The 14,933-nt window shown below is 37.4% G+C and overlaps 1 long non-coding RNA gene across 1 annotated transcript; it reads left to right on the top strand.

Moving 5' to 3' along the window:
* The first annotated feature begins 13,565 nt into the window (after window positions 1-13,565).
* On the top strand, window positions 13,566-14,600 carry LOC149238426 (uncharacterized). Its single transcript, XR_016245380.1, has 3 exons — window positions 13,566-13,722; window positions 13,921-14,220; window positions 14,407-14,600. It is a non-coding gene; the product is annotated as an uncharacterized LOC149238426 (long non-coding RNA).
* Window positions 14,601-14,933: the final 333 nt, after the last annotated feature.

Below are 14,933 nucleotides of genomic sequence, written 5' to 3' on the forward strand. Positions count from 1 at the left end.
CGTCTGTGGCTACGAAGGGTAGCTTTATCCATTGTTTGGTCGAGTCCTTGCGTGCTCTGATATACATGTTATATATATTCACTTTGAATTCCACAAAACTCTGCAGGCTGTTGTAGACAGTGGGCGAAAACCGAAGCTTGCAGTTGATCTCCATTCTGAGGTTCATATCCATGAACACCCAGAATATTTTACTGTCGTGGATCCTCTTGGCATCCTTTATGGCCTAGATTTAAGCATACTTCGTGGCCTCTGGTAGGTCCCTGTCAATTATGAGGAATTGACTATCCTCTAGTAATTCCCTTGCCATGACCACTATGGATAGCATAAGCCATGCATAGTGGAAAGTTTTGCCCTGTTCCTGAGCTTTGTGACAATTCTCTAAAAATTTCTTGTAGAGGAAGTCAGACCAATTAAACTGGACCCCCTCTCTGCACTGCTCAGCCAGTGCTACCACCGGCATGGATACTTCGTCTGCGTGGTACTTACACATAACCTTTCCTGCCAAGATTTGGGATGCCATGCATACTACTTTGTCCTTGATGCTGAAGATGGCGTAGCCCGTCTTATTATTTTCCAAGTTGTACTTTTTCTTCATGGCCTCCGCGATGGCCAAGTCACTGCTCTTCCCCTCCGAGATCTCCGCTGGGTCCTCTCCTTTGCAAGGAAGCTGGGAGATACATTGAATCAAGTCTACTGTGATAGGGATGGGCTCCTCTAGCCACAAACACCCATCATGCACCAGGAAGAGCAGCTACTTGATGACGAAAATGGTTATTTGGTTCAGTAGCCCAGCCTTTTCCACTCCACGCAACCACTTTCGCGGCTCTAGTTTTGTAACCCCCACTGCGGTGTTTTACTTGGGTTTCATGAGGTGCCTGGTCTTAAGGTGAGGGAACTTCTCGTGGTCAGCAAGGTCCCAATCTTCGAATTTTAGGCTCGACACCTATCCCAGGTATGTGCCCTCAAACATAATGTTGTTTGGGAGGAGCGGGGTCTGGAGTGAGCTCTTGGTATCATCTAGGTCCTTGGGTACTTTAGCCTTTCCTCCCAAATCTAGTTCATTAATTCTCCCTTGGCGGTAGATTTTCCCAAATCTTTCCCATAAATCGCATCTTAAATGCCTGCTGCTCACTCCATTTGGTCTCAAGTCGAGCATCCCATCATGAATAGTGACTTCAATGGTCACTTTTTGGTCAACCCACATGGCAGCGCATCCCCCCGTGTGTAGTCGCAGATCTTGTGACCCTTTGTTTCTAAGTGCAACTCCAACATTGTACAACTCTCGAGCAGAATAGTTTATAGTCCCGCACTCCCTTTCAACTACTGGAGCACTAAGACTATTCTTCCTTCGGCTAGTCAGGTGGTCGAACCACCTGTGGAAAGTTTCATCATGTCATCCATCATGTTTAATGGATAATACCCACCCTTTATTGTTATAGTTTGCATCATGCGCTTTACCATCTACAGTGCGTGACCCTAGTAATTTCGCTTAGTAACGTGCGGTCCGAGACAAGGCATCAGACTAATCAATTCACAGAAATAGGTCTTAAAACTGTCATTGTGATCGTACGTATCCTGCCTTATCACCCTGGTCTTTTCGCTAAGAAAATATTCCTTTATCTCGTCCTCTAACTTCTTAACTTCCACGTCCACCAGAGCGCTTTTCTTCCTTAATCGTACCCTTTCTTCTTCAAGTTATTGGAGTCTAAAATTTCCTTGTTGGATTTCTACTTTTGAGGTTCCGCGAACCGTCATATCTATCAGTGCTATCATGCATGGTCTAAGTTATCCAAGTACTATAGGGCTTACTGTGGATGCTTCATACTCCAGCCTTGGTGGTGCCCACCCGGTCAGGTTTGTGCACGCGGTCTGATAAGCCCAGAGAACCGTTGGTACGCGTAGGTCCCAGTTAGTCTGCTTCACATTGTGGAACTTTTTCAGCGCTTCACGTACTTTGTTAATAGCTTATGCGTGGATATTCGTACACTTGGTCTTTCCATACTTCGTGGTCCCAACCGGAGGGGTTGTTTGCACCATTTCCTTACCCGCACCTACTTACTAATTATATCTCCTACCATGAGGACGGTGTGTAATCGTGCAGGTTTGCACAATATTCCTGAATCCACGTGGATTGGTGGGTGCATGGGCCAGTTCATCCATCATACTTGTCTTTCAATCACATTTGAGGGTTCCCAAATGGCACGTGCATCATCCTTCTACATTCGTGCCAGTCCTCAAAACTTCTTTGGTATGTATCCCACCATCTTGTGGGCGTATCTCTCAGTATCCATTTTAGAGTGTCGAAATGTTGTTGTTCCAGTACTTCTCTTTCAAATTTGTTCAAGAATTCATCCACCTCGCCCAACCCATCATATGTAGGCAGATCTCTTACCTCTATTGCTACGCAGTGCAGCGACCTTGTCATCATGTTACAGTTGAGTGTGGTTACCTTGTGTAACCGATTATGCCATCGTTCTATCTCCTAGTCAGAATCTGATGTGCAGGAGATTTTGCGCTTCCATGAGATTTGGCCATCCGCGATTAGATTTGCACAATCTTGTTCCCATGTGGTTATCTTGTAGATGCAGTCCATGTCATCGTCACTATCATAGTCGTGCACTGGCTCTGTGTAGCACGATCCTTCTTCAGGGTCTTAAGGTACCACTATGCATAGTGACTTTTTCTCAAAGACCATCTTGCGCTTCTTTAGATTTATTACTCCATTCATGTCAGTGGCCCAATCTATTTCTAATAGCATGGGGTAGGGATTATTGTCATCGACAATCTCTATTACTTCAAAATCTGCTAGCACGTTTGCTCCTTCGATATCTACTGTGATTCCCTGGAGTCTCCCCATAGGTAGGATCTTTTGCTGGTTTGGGATTTGCAGTTGGATAGGAGACCATTGCATTGTAGGCCTACCCATGTGCTCCCATGTCTGCTTTGGCAAGACGTTCGCATCTGATCCTAGATCTAGAATCACTTAGTCCATCTCGTATTTCCCAATCTGTGCGATCAATCTCACCTCCCTTCTTGTTCGTGTCCTGTGCTTCCCAAGCTTCCGGACTACACGCGGTTCTCCTGGTATGGTCTGAGCGCATCTAGTTATGAGTTCCTGCAGCCCCTCTACTGCCTTGTTGTCGCACAGTAACTTCATGCATGTCTCCAAGAACATAGTGAGCATCGATGGGTCCATGTCCAGTTCTAGTTTGTCTTTAGTTCCTAAATTGGAGGCATCAACAAAGCTCCTCTTAGCTTCCATGAAGGCCACCTTAGCATGCTCCAAACGAAATTCTGGTTCCTTCATTGGAGCCTTACAAACCCAGTAATTTCTTCAGGCTGCTTACCTTTGTCATCCCCTATCATAATACCACTCCAGAGCATGATATTTACATTAGGGTCTTCCTCGCGTGGCTCAAACTTTATCATTTGTAGGTTCTAAGTTGGGGGAGGCTAGAGTGCTCCTTTATCATGCAACCTCGCTATCAGTGTGGGACAATCCTCCATCTCATGATCAAACTACGTACAATATAAGAATGATGGTCACATTGGATTCATACAATCACAAGCATAATGTCCTATCCCTCCGCAATTGTAACATATCAATTGTCTGTGACCTCTTCCTGGTCCCATTCCACCTCGACCTCGTCTGTGCCCCTGAAATCCAGTGCACACCATTCCTGCATTTTGATCGAGGGGCCGTGTTTCGGCCTGAACTCTGTAGGTAGGAGTTTGATCCATCATAAGCTTATAACTTCTATAGGTGTGCTCATCATGGCCTAATGATCTACAAAAATTATAGAAAAACTATTGGGAATTTTGTGTATACTTCTGTAATAGATGGAAGTTATATGTAGCATGCTTTCCTCCTATATAACAAATCATGCACCATAACGCAGGCACTGTGCTTGGCCATACTTGTGCCTCTAGTCTCAATGGTATTGGTCCTCCTCCCACGAGGTAATTCTCGAACACCAGGAAGTGGTTTTTGTTGTGCCCCTAGCCCTTGCACTTTACACACCATACCTTGTCGCAAACTTCTGGATAAGCCATCCTGTCTTGTTTCAAACTCTGCATCTCAAGGCACAAATTTTTCAACTGCACATGAATCTGCTGGACTCCTAGGTTAGGATCTTATATCGATGTCTCATGCAATTTCATCGCGACCTCCAAAGCCTCAGCCTGAGTGGTTAGCCTTTGTTGCAACAACGCGTTCTGTAGATACAGTGTTAATGAGGCTACAAACCATTCGTGGTGTTTCCCATCTGTTAAGGTCATGTTCGCTTCACGAATTGTGCACTTCAGTCTTTGATCCAACTCCCACGGGGTTTTGCCTGGTAGCATTGTGATTTCCTTGAATCCAATGATCGACTGTGCCTCCGAATTTGGCCGGCTAAATTCCTTGTTTAGCACAGCTTTGATATCCACTATCCTCGCATTCGGATTGTCATTGGAATGCTTAATGTACCAGGTCAGTGCACGATCCTGCAGAGCACTGACCAATGTTTCCTTCTTTATATTGTCATCTGTGACACCTTGTGCTTCCCATACAACTTTTACCACGAACCAAAATTGGTTCGGATATTCATTCCCTACTCCCTTGAACACTCGTAGCTTTATTGCGCTGGCCATACTACTTTGTGGTGGTGGTAGAGGTGGGATGGGTGAAGTCGAGGGTGAAGACATTGAAACTGGTGGTGGTGTGGGTGGGGGTGGTATGCGCGGAATTCTCTGCCTTATTAGATTGATCACACTTCTTGGCGAGACCTTTGCAAGCTCTTCTTCACCTACTCGCAGAGGTGAAATCAAGGGGCTAGTCTCTAGTTCTTTGCTACTTTCGTTTATGTAGATTCTCCCACTTCGCGTAGCCCTAAACATAAATTTATTCACATAACTCGCTTTTCACACAGTAGCATTTTAATTCAAGTTTTCAAAGATTTAATGTACTTACCTCGCAGTCCCTTGAGGAAGTGTCGTTCTGCCTCGCTATAGCTGACTGAAGTATCTACCACAAATTTGGTGATGAATCCTCCTATGATTCAATCGAGCCAGTGATCAACAATGTGAACGATCTTATCTTCTAATGCTTCCAGTCTGTGCACCAATTTTGGAGTCCACTCTTATAGATCTAACCCAAAAATATATGAAAATAAAAATATACCCAATAAATAACAATATCTCAATATAGAAATGCTTCTTTATTAATCAAACCCTTAAGGTAGGGCAACACCATACATTCACTCCTTCTGGAAGGAGAACACTCCACAAGCCATATGTCTGTTCACACAATATTCCTTGACATCCCTCAATTGGGAGTCTCTAGCCTCTATATAGGCCTCATACACACAATACCATGGGTCATTACCTTGGTTCCCTCAATACCATCTATCTAATGCCATGGGCTTATTACATTATTGCTAACTACTTGTGGTCCCATACATGATACAACTTAACCACCTTATTTATTACTATGGACCATCCCATTATTACATTATTCCCTTGGGTACCTCCCTCTATACCCCATATTACCCCCTATAAATAAAACCAAGAAATAACAAGATCTGAATATAGAAATCCTTCTTTATTGATCAAACCCTTAAGGTAGGGAAACACCATACATTCACTCCTTAAGGAAGGAGAACACTCCATAATCCATATGCATGTTCATACAATAATCCTTGACATCTCTCAATGGGGAGTCTTTAGCCTCTATATAGGCCTCATACATACAATACCATGGGTCATTGCCATGGTTCCCTCAATACCATCTATCTAATACCATGGGCTTATTACATTATTGCTAACTACTTCTGGTCCCTTAGATGATATGGGTTAACCACCTTATTTATTACGATGGCCCATCCCATTATTACATTATTCCCTTGGGTACCTCACTCTGTACCCCATATTATCCCCCCTAAGTATACTACATCCACACAATAGGTTTGTCGAGTTTACACCTTCCTTGGCTATCTGCTAGCTTCACGATCCATTCGTACAACTCAGTAGGGAAGGATGAAAAGAAAATTTTATGGATCTCCATACAGGTAGCAATCTAACCACTCTCCCTTTGCTAGTTATGGATTCTTGTTTTCCTGCGCCGTGAACTCGTGAATCTTTCTGTCCAACCAATCTTTAATTCCTTTCTTTTTCGTTCCAGTGATACGTCATCGGACATCTCTATGCAGATCCAATCCTGGCAACGAAACCATTTGTTGGTTTGTTGGGGCCTGATCCAAGTTCGGAGTTTATTAGCCAAACAAATCCCTGTATTACTGGGCCCTTTTGGCAACAGTCCGCGGAGCACGGACTGAAGTGTCACCAGAAGTAGTGTGGGAGGGTGCTAGAACCAGGTTTCCACACCCTTGATATGTCGGAGAGGTTCGACTGGTCCACTCTTTATTCCTTCACGTAGGTGGCTTCACACACCTTCCATTCCTCACAGCTTGATACCTTGCCTTCATACAGCCCTAACCAGGGGTTGTGCCGTGCTCTGCTCTATTACCCGAGATCTTATTTATCTTCCAGTATTATCTATGAACCTTCACTTGCTTAAATGTCTTAAGTTATACTTAACAATACAAAACATTCATACAGTTAAGCGTAGTAAATAAACATTATATTCGCAAATTATATCCAACCATGCATTAAATCTGGAAAAGATACATAGAATTATAGCAAAACTTCTCTTTATTGATTCTCCAATGATTACAGACTCAACCTGCCCTATGCACTCAGTTGTAGGGGTCTGCGCACTCAGTTGCAGACTATTAGGCCTCTGTGCACTCATCTGCAGAGCCCTCTCCTACTCTAGGACCCATCGACGCACTTTACACTTCGACTCAATCACTTAGACTTCTCATTATTCTATTCTCTTCATTATTAGTTACTTTTACACTTAGAGCCTCGCTCTATTTATACAATCCCATGGTCCACGGACCATGGGTAGGTCTATCGAGTCGAAATTACATTACAAAAGTAGGGTGGACAACCCTGTGACTCTATCATACTTTCGCACCCCGCACCCACAACTTGCAGAGCTTTTACAACAAGATTTGCTCAAAATTTGGGCTTTAAGCCCCAAAGCGTGCCTTAGGGGGATTCCATGCCCAGTAAGGATCCTTTACGTTTTCCTTTTGTGGTTCTTGATCCAGGCTATCAAAATAATAATAGATATGTTGCTAAATTTCATTGAACTTTGGACTTTTTCTTTCAGGATTTTTCGCTAATCTTTCCAATTCTTTTAGCTCTGTAGCTTTCAAATTCTCAAATGAAACAACATTGTTTACTTTTTTCATGCTTCATGTGATGCTTCTACATTTGTTTTGTCTTCCGGTGTCTTCATTCCTTAGAGAATCTTCCTTTTAATTCTATTTTCCTTTAGTTGAGATATCACAATGGTATTTTGTGTAGTTTCTTGTGGATTATTCGTAATTGATTTTGTCACCTTTCTTTTTGGTCCTAGCACGATCCTTTTTATTCTTCTTCCTTTCATATCTTATTTTCAACAATTATCCTTTCTGATGTAGCATTGATTTTATGGTTTCTTCTACATCAGTAACATCTTCGTCTTCCAATATCATCATATCCTCTAGTCCGAAAATTTATTTTGTCTCTATGATTTCAATTTTCTCTCTATCCTTTACTAGAGTTTCTTTGACTTCTTTATTTCTTCTTGAGGGTAAGGGTTTGACAAAACCCTACCTCTTCTTCCTTTTCTCTTTGCACAAATATCTTTTTCTTCTAATGCCTCAATAAAATAATTTATTACTATAAAAGGTTCCCAATTCTCACTTCTTAATTTTTTTTTTTCCTCAACAAGAAATTCGATTAACCCAAACTAATATAAGGCTTTTTCAACATTCCTAGAATTCTTCTAGATATTAAATGCCATTATTCTGGGGCTACTAATCAACTAGTAGGCTAGATTTATCTCCTTTCCCTTTAGAAAATGCATCAAAATTTTAATATGGTAGAACAAAATAGTGCCATACCTACTTTTATAACTAATAAATTTGTAGAGAATGAACAATATCTCCTTTGACATTGTTACACTATATAGAAAGTATCCTCTAATTCTCTCTTGGAATTTGTCAACACCATTAAATGCATTAGAGCTTACAAAGGAGAAAACTATGCAACACAAAATCATCAAACTTCTTTACATAATGTGATTCATTGGACGATATCAGTAGCCTTAAATCTCTCAGTATGGCTCCCCTTGCTTACGAATTAATCCACATAGCTAATCCGAATTTTCAATAAGCCTATATGAGATGTTTGGAATATTTGATTTATTTAATTCTCTATGTAAATAGAGATACTTCGAGTTTGTGCACATTAAATAAGAATGATATCCATTATCATTTTTACAGACAGATCAGGAAGCACATTAGAGGAGTAATGTAGTCTACCTACTCCAATAACAATGACATATGCATCAATAAAATTTTGAGCCGTCATCCTTAATTCCATTGCATGAAAGACATAATACTATGACCTTATTATCACTCTCAAAATCATTTCCTAACGTAAATATGGCATTCATAGGTTTTAGTTGAGTGACCAATTTGGTGAAATTCACTTTTTATGGCTTCAATACTAGAAACTATTAGTAACACATTCAAGCACCATTTTTAATAGTTCCTATAGTGCTTTTGTTAATTCCCAAAGGCTTGAGGACAAGGCATATAGCATAAATCATGAACTCAGTGTTAAGCACATGTAATAACTTATTAGGCCCAAAGGCCCCAATATTGTTAAACTTAAAGGCCCTCACAAAACCAGGCCCTTGGTGCACTTGTTGTGAATTGACAAAAATTGTAATCTACAGGAATTTTTCTTTCGCATGGCCCATCTATTAGCCATACCTATCACAAAAAATTGCAGCCTTATTTATAGTTTTACATTAGGATCAACTCAAACAAACAACCTACTTTTACCATGGGAAATTCCTAATGTTATGGGTAAAAATCCCAAAACATCTATCCAAATGTATTTCATGTTTAGGGGCTACTCTTTAGTTGACATTAATGTGCCCTATATCCATCTAATCTTGATCCTCACGATAGAAATCCTGAAAATCCTGGGTTCATGCCATTTCTCCAACGAAGATTATTGGAAATATTATATTGATTAATGTGAAAGATATGGGAAGACTATAGATGTTGAAGATAAAGATTGTAAGATGAAGGTTGTTGAAAATATTGTTGTTAGACTTTTGATGCCTAAATTGGATACCTTATCTTTGAATGCCTTTTTACTCTAAATACCTAGCTTAAATAGGAGAATAGGATATATGGTTGAAACGACTATTCTTAGACATTTCCAATGGTTAACTCCAACAGAATGAGGACATATGAAATAAGATTATGTCAAGTTGACTAAGCCATGTAGTATCAGTTAACTCACCAAATTTTACAGGTAGGGGTGACCTGAGTGTACTTGAAAAACATCCAAGCTCAAAGAGATTCAAAGTGTGCAAAAGAACCTAGGGAATACTATTGAGATTTTAAAAGTGGAGCAAAATTTTGATTTAGCAAGTGAATGAGTCATTTTTGCATTTTGTGATGTTTTAGACAGTGAAAATTTGAGATAAAAGTAAGATATTCATGTGACATGAGGTAAAAATTTTATCGATTGATTTTCTATACTTTCCAAGATATGCCCTATGGAAGCTTTCCTAACTCATTGGTCTAATATACCTTTTGATATATGCCCTATTTATGCACATGACAAGCTTTATAATATTATTGGAAAAATTGGTACATGGTGCGAGGTAAAAAAGGGACATTATATATGGAAAAGTGAGTGTTGTTTTTTAGAATGGTCAATCGCTCTTTTATCTCTCTCATCCCAAGCCCAAAATCAATAAGTAATATCTTGTACAACATACATCTTTGCATTTGTTAAGATATAAAGTGAACTATCTATATTCTCAATTAGAGTAGCATACCTTGTGATCTTCATGAGTAATTTCTTTTAACTTTGTGGTTTTATAGATCTTCAAAAGCTCTTAATCATAAACTTATTAGACTAAAGAGAAAGCAATGATCCAATCATAAAATATTTTCATGTTACTAGAGCCCTATAAGCCAAGTAGACTTTATTAAGATATCTTCTAATGCTTTGATAGAATTATCACCATTAGTGTCCATTGCAATTTCGTTTTTTTAAGTAAAATATTCAAGAAACATTACTTCCACTATTAAGGATAATATGATATGCTTAAGATATAAATCCATGACGTAGTGTTTATGCACTATATTTATCTACTACCTAAATCCCTAACATGTATATAAGAATATTATTTATGTTTCTCATAATGTGTTTTTAATTGGGGAGTTAGAAAAAAATATTTTCCATCATTCCCAAGGTAGCTCCATCTATAGTATCATCATCATCATATTCTAGTATGAGAGAAAACACCAAAATTGCTTCTCTAGAAGGATTTTGAAAGGCAAAAACTTGGAAAGGAAAGATAATTTCAAGAGGGGCTCCTTTTCGAAGGCAATGAGGTAATAGGTGTTTTACTTGAACTTTTTTTTATGGTTTTAAATATTGTGATGAAGGATTTTCATTGTCCAAGGGTGCAACATTCTTATATAGTATTAACATCTGAGAAATAAATTTATTACTTTTAGGAAAAGTAATTCAAGAATGAGAAGGATTATCACCTTTGGCGCATAGAGAGACACAATCCTAGGTAGGAATTCAATCACAAGCATCCTAGAATTTTCCAAAAGTTACATGGAAAATCTAGTATGGAGTTTCCCTAGTAATGTAGGTTGTGAAAATATGTAGGTCAATGTGAATTAGGCTCTCATCTTTAGGGTTGTGAGAAATGGTTTTTAGAAGGAACACCATATTTCTTTTTGGAAGCCACAGGGAATGTTATTAATCCTACAACTAATTCAAAATGTAAAATGAAAGTAGAAAAACAAGCATATGTGAATATTTTACAACTTTGGGGTAGTGGATAATGTTTGATATTTGAAATGGGGCTCCAAATCTTGGCAGGTTCTATGCTTGTAAATTTTAATGGAATTCCATGAATAGTAACTTTCTAGATGATATTTTCAAACCATGAACTTCAACTTCCAATGGACATAATTAGTTGGGATTAATATTACCTTGTCATTTAGATAAATTCCCCATATTTAATTATTGTGGTTGAAAATCAAGTCATCACTAATTACTTTTCCAACCATTGTATAAGGATTGCAAGAAACCTCTTTGGGATTTATGAGTGGTACATGGAGGCCTTTCCAATGGTTTTTAAAACTACCATTCTCCTTTAACATACCATGTGTGGTTCAACAAGTGTAAGGTTATCTTATGATTGTGACACCTTGTTAATCTTTGAAATATCTTGCAACCTTTTCTTTGCAAAGTATACATGAAGTTGATCATCCCATCACATTTGTCTTTCTATAATCCTTGGATTTACTTCCAACATGTGAATAGATTTTATTGAGACTTGTATATTGAAGATGCCAACTATTGACATGATTTTAATGGTGTCTTGTGCTAATAATTACAAATCATGGATAAGCTTACATAGCACAATGCCTTAATTTGTGGATGAGATCATCAAGGTTAAATTTTAAAAATGACTACAACACTTAGAGTCTCAAACTCCTTCCTAAAAAACAAAATAGTAGGGGTCAAAGGAAGGGCTTTATGAAACCTCTTTTCAACTTGAAACAAAATATAAGGGGGAAGGCCATAGGCTCTCCACTACCCCAACTTAAGTTCAAATGAATGGTTTATAAAGTAGTATGAGAGATTCATCACAACTTATTTGAAGGGTAAATCCTCCAATTTTGAACTCAATTATTTTTCCTTAAAAGTATCTTCAATAGTCACTAAATATCTATAATAATAATCTTATTTTAAATCGAACTAATATTATTACATGATAGCACTTGATACTAGATAAAACTATATACATTTTTAATAACATTAACCACCAAAAAAACATTTTTATGAGAATAATGAATACATTGATTCTATTGAAATAGATCCTTGAAAAGTTAAAAGAGAACATTATTCTCATAGAAAAACCTTAATATTATCTTACATAAAAAACCAAAACCCAAATATCTTACATAAACAACCTTATTATTATCTTACATAAAAAAAACCTTATTATTAATAATAATTAAAAAATATACCACACATATATTGATTTTCATATAACCACAGTAAATTCTCCTTAGGAAGTATAGAGCTAGCTACATGTGATACCTAAATTCAATGCAAGATTACCTTATTATTAATCTAATTAAAAAGTATACCACATACACTAAATTTTCATATAACCACACTAAATTTTCCTTCCTAAGTATACAGTGACATGTGATACCTAAATTCACATGCAAGATTATGGTAAAAGTCCAAAAAAAAAAAAAAAAAAAAGTTGCATGCCAGATTCTGCTAAAAGATCAATGGGTGGCATGATTAAAGTAAAAGTGTTTGAACATTCACAAATACTAAAAAAATCACATGATAAAAGTAAAAGTGTTTGAACATTCACAAATACTAAAAAAAAATCACATTATGATTAAACACTTCAATCTAAACTCTAAGAGCACCAATAATTCAGGTTTGTTGATTTTTCAACTAATTAAATCATATTGGCAAATGGAAATGGATTTATTTTAGGATTTGAAATTTCTACCAGATGAATATAATATAATAATAATCATAATTTTCCAAAAAAACCACCCAATAAATACATATTCCGTTTAAAAACTAAAAATATTTGTACTTTTAACATTAATAATAACATACATTTATTTTTTTTCGCCGCCCAAGCGGAATAACTCTGCCCCTTTGCGCGTGAAGAAATCCAGGAAGAATAACTCTGTCACATTGCGCGTGCAGAAATCCTGGCAGTTACATCTGTAAAGGGCATAGTTTTCTTTTCTTTTTACTTTCTCACGATAAAAAAGAATAACTGGTCTGCCCAGCTGTGCGAATAAATCCGAGTAGTTACATCAGTAAACAGGGCAAAGGAATTTTTTTGGGCTAAGAAAGAATAACTCATCTGCCCAATTGCGGGAATAGACCTGAGTAGTCACATCAGTAAATAGTGCAAAGAAATTAATTTTTTTTTGGATGAAAAAGAATAATTCGTCTGCCCAATTGCCCCAATAATTTCATACATTTGTTGAAGAGCCTTACACCAAAAACGCCGGATTTAGTAAATATTCCAAAAGAGTAACTAGGAATTTTAGGGTGGAAATTATAGATTTTGTAAAGGTGAGGTGATTTTCTAATCCTCTAAAGTGGAAATTAGTAAATTTTTAAATGGTTAACTATTATTTTTTTTTGGAAATTATGGATTTTATAATTGTAATTTTTTTTTAATGTATATCAGAGCTCGAATAAAACTTACTCTAATAATATGAAGTTATACCTAAATTAAACATGAAAAAATTTACAATTATATTAAAATTAATTAAACTTTCTAAACCAATAACTAAGATTCCCATTACGGAAATTATAGATTCCATAGAAATGCAGCGATTCCTCCCACTTCTGTAAATAAAGCATCCACCCTAGGGAAACGTCAAATATCCTCAGATGGTTTTCCCTGGTTGGGAGTGTAATGGTTTTCGAAACCGCGTTTGGAGTTCGCTTGCTTCTATATAAGGCAGCCTATGCCATTCTATTTCTCACCTCTTGCTTACCGACTTTGCCCTACTCCAGTTGTAGGTATGGTTGTTGTATATTTCGTGTAACCTAGATTGAGGCTTTCTAATGTGTGAGATATCAATTATTTGCTCATATTATCAATGAATTGCTCATGTTATGTATTGATGCATAGTAACTTATCAATGTACACGTTAAGTATTGATGCACTTTAGCAGATTGAGTACATTGAGCTGAACTGCAGGCATTTTTTTTTTGCAGAAGTGTGCCATCCAGTTTCTGTAAGCCAAGAACATGAGCAATTTGCAACAAGCAGGGCGTAACGTCAGCGGTAACAACAACATGTTCGACCGAAAGTACAATAGCGGTGACAGGAACGTCATCGGCCCCAACACCAAGATCGACGGCAATCCAATCCTGGGCGACAACAGCGGCAACACCAACAACAGCGGCGACAAAATCAACAGCGGCAACAACAACACCGTGAACAGCAACAACACCGGCAGAGGCGGCAGTGGCAACAAAGTCAGCATCGGCTAGTAGAGCACCTTACAGCACCAGGTAATGGAAACTTAAGCTAAGTGGCTTTTGTTTTCCTCCCTAAAATTTATGCTCTGCTCTTTCTTCAGTACTGAACTCTATGCACAGATATGGGATGGTTTTATGATTTCGCTTTCTTTTTATATATGCACAAACATGTCATGAATTTCTTTTCTTTTGCTTAATTACATTTTTATTGCGTCGCAGGTATGGGGAAGAATATATGTAGTCGAAGATTATCTGTTTATTACTATGTTAACTATTGATATATAGTTAGTTTGGAGCCAAATACTCTATTTACTTATAAATACCAAAGGTATATTGTAATTCTAATTTATGTATTAGCAAATTACCTGCCTGGATACTCTGTTTTATGTATGAGCGAACTACCTGTCTGGTTACTCTGTTTCAATGTTTTTAATGGTTTGGTTTGGTTGTCTTATTTCCAAAAAAAAAAGAGTTAATTGAATAATTAAATAAATAAACAGCCAATCAGAGATAAATTTAAAATACATATTCTTTTAAATAGGTCTAATCAATTTTAAAATACATATTCCTTTAAAGGTAATCATCGTTATATATTTATATACATGTAATTCAATGATGTATTTTACTAAACCATGACTTTTTTATATTATTTAATATCAATATTTTTACATTAAAAGGCAAGTTCACTTTGCAAATGCATATTTTGATAAAAAAGTTTTTATTTATAAAGTTAATTTAAAATATCA

This window comes from Pinus tabuliformis, chromosome 8 (genome assembly GCF_031772625.1).
Source record: "Pinus tabuliformis cultivar Carrire ecotype Pingquan chromosome 8, CPIR1, whole genome shotgun sequence".
In the NCBI taxonomy this organism is placed as follows: domain Eukaryota; kingdom Viridiplantae; phylum Streptophyta; class Pinopsida; order Pinales; family Pinaceae; genus Pinus; species Pinus tabuliformis.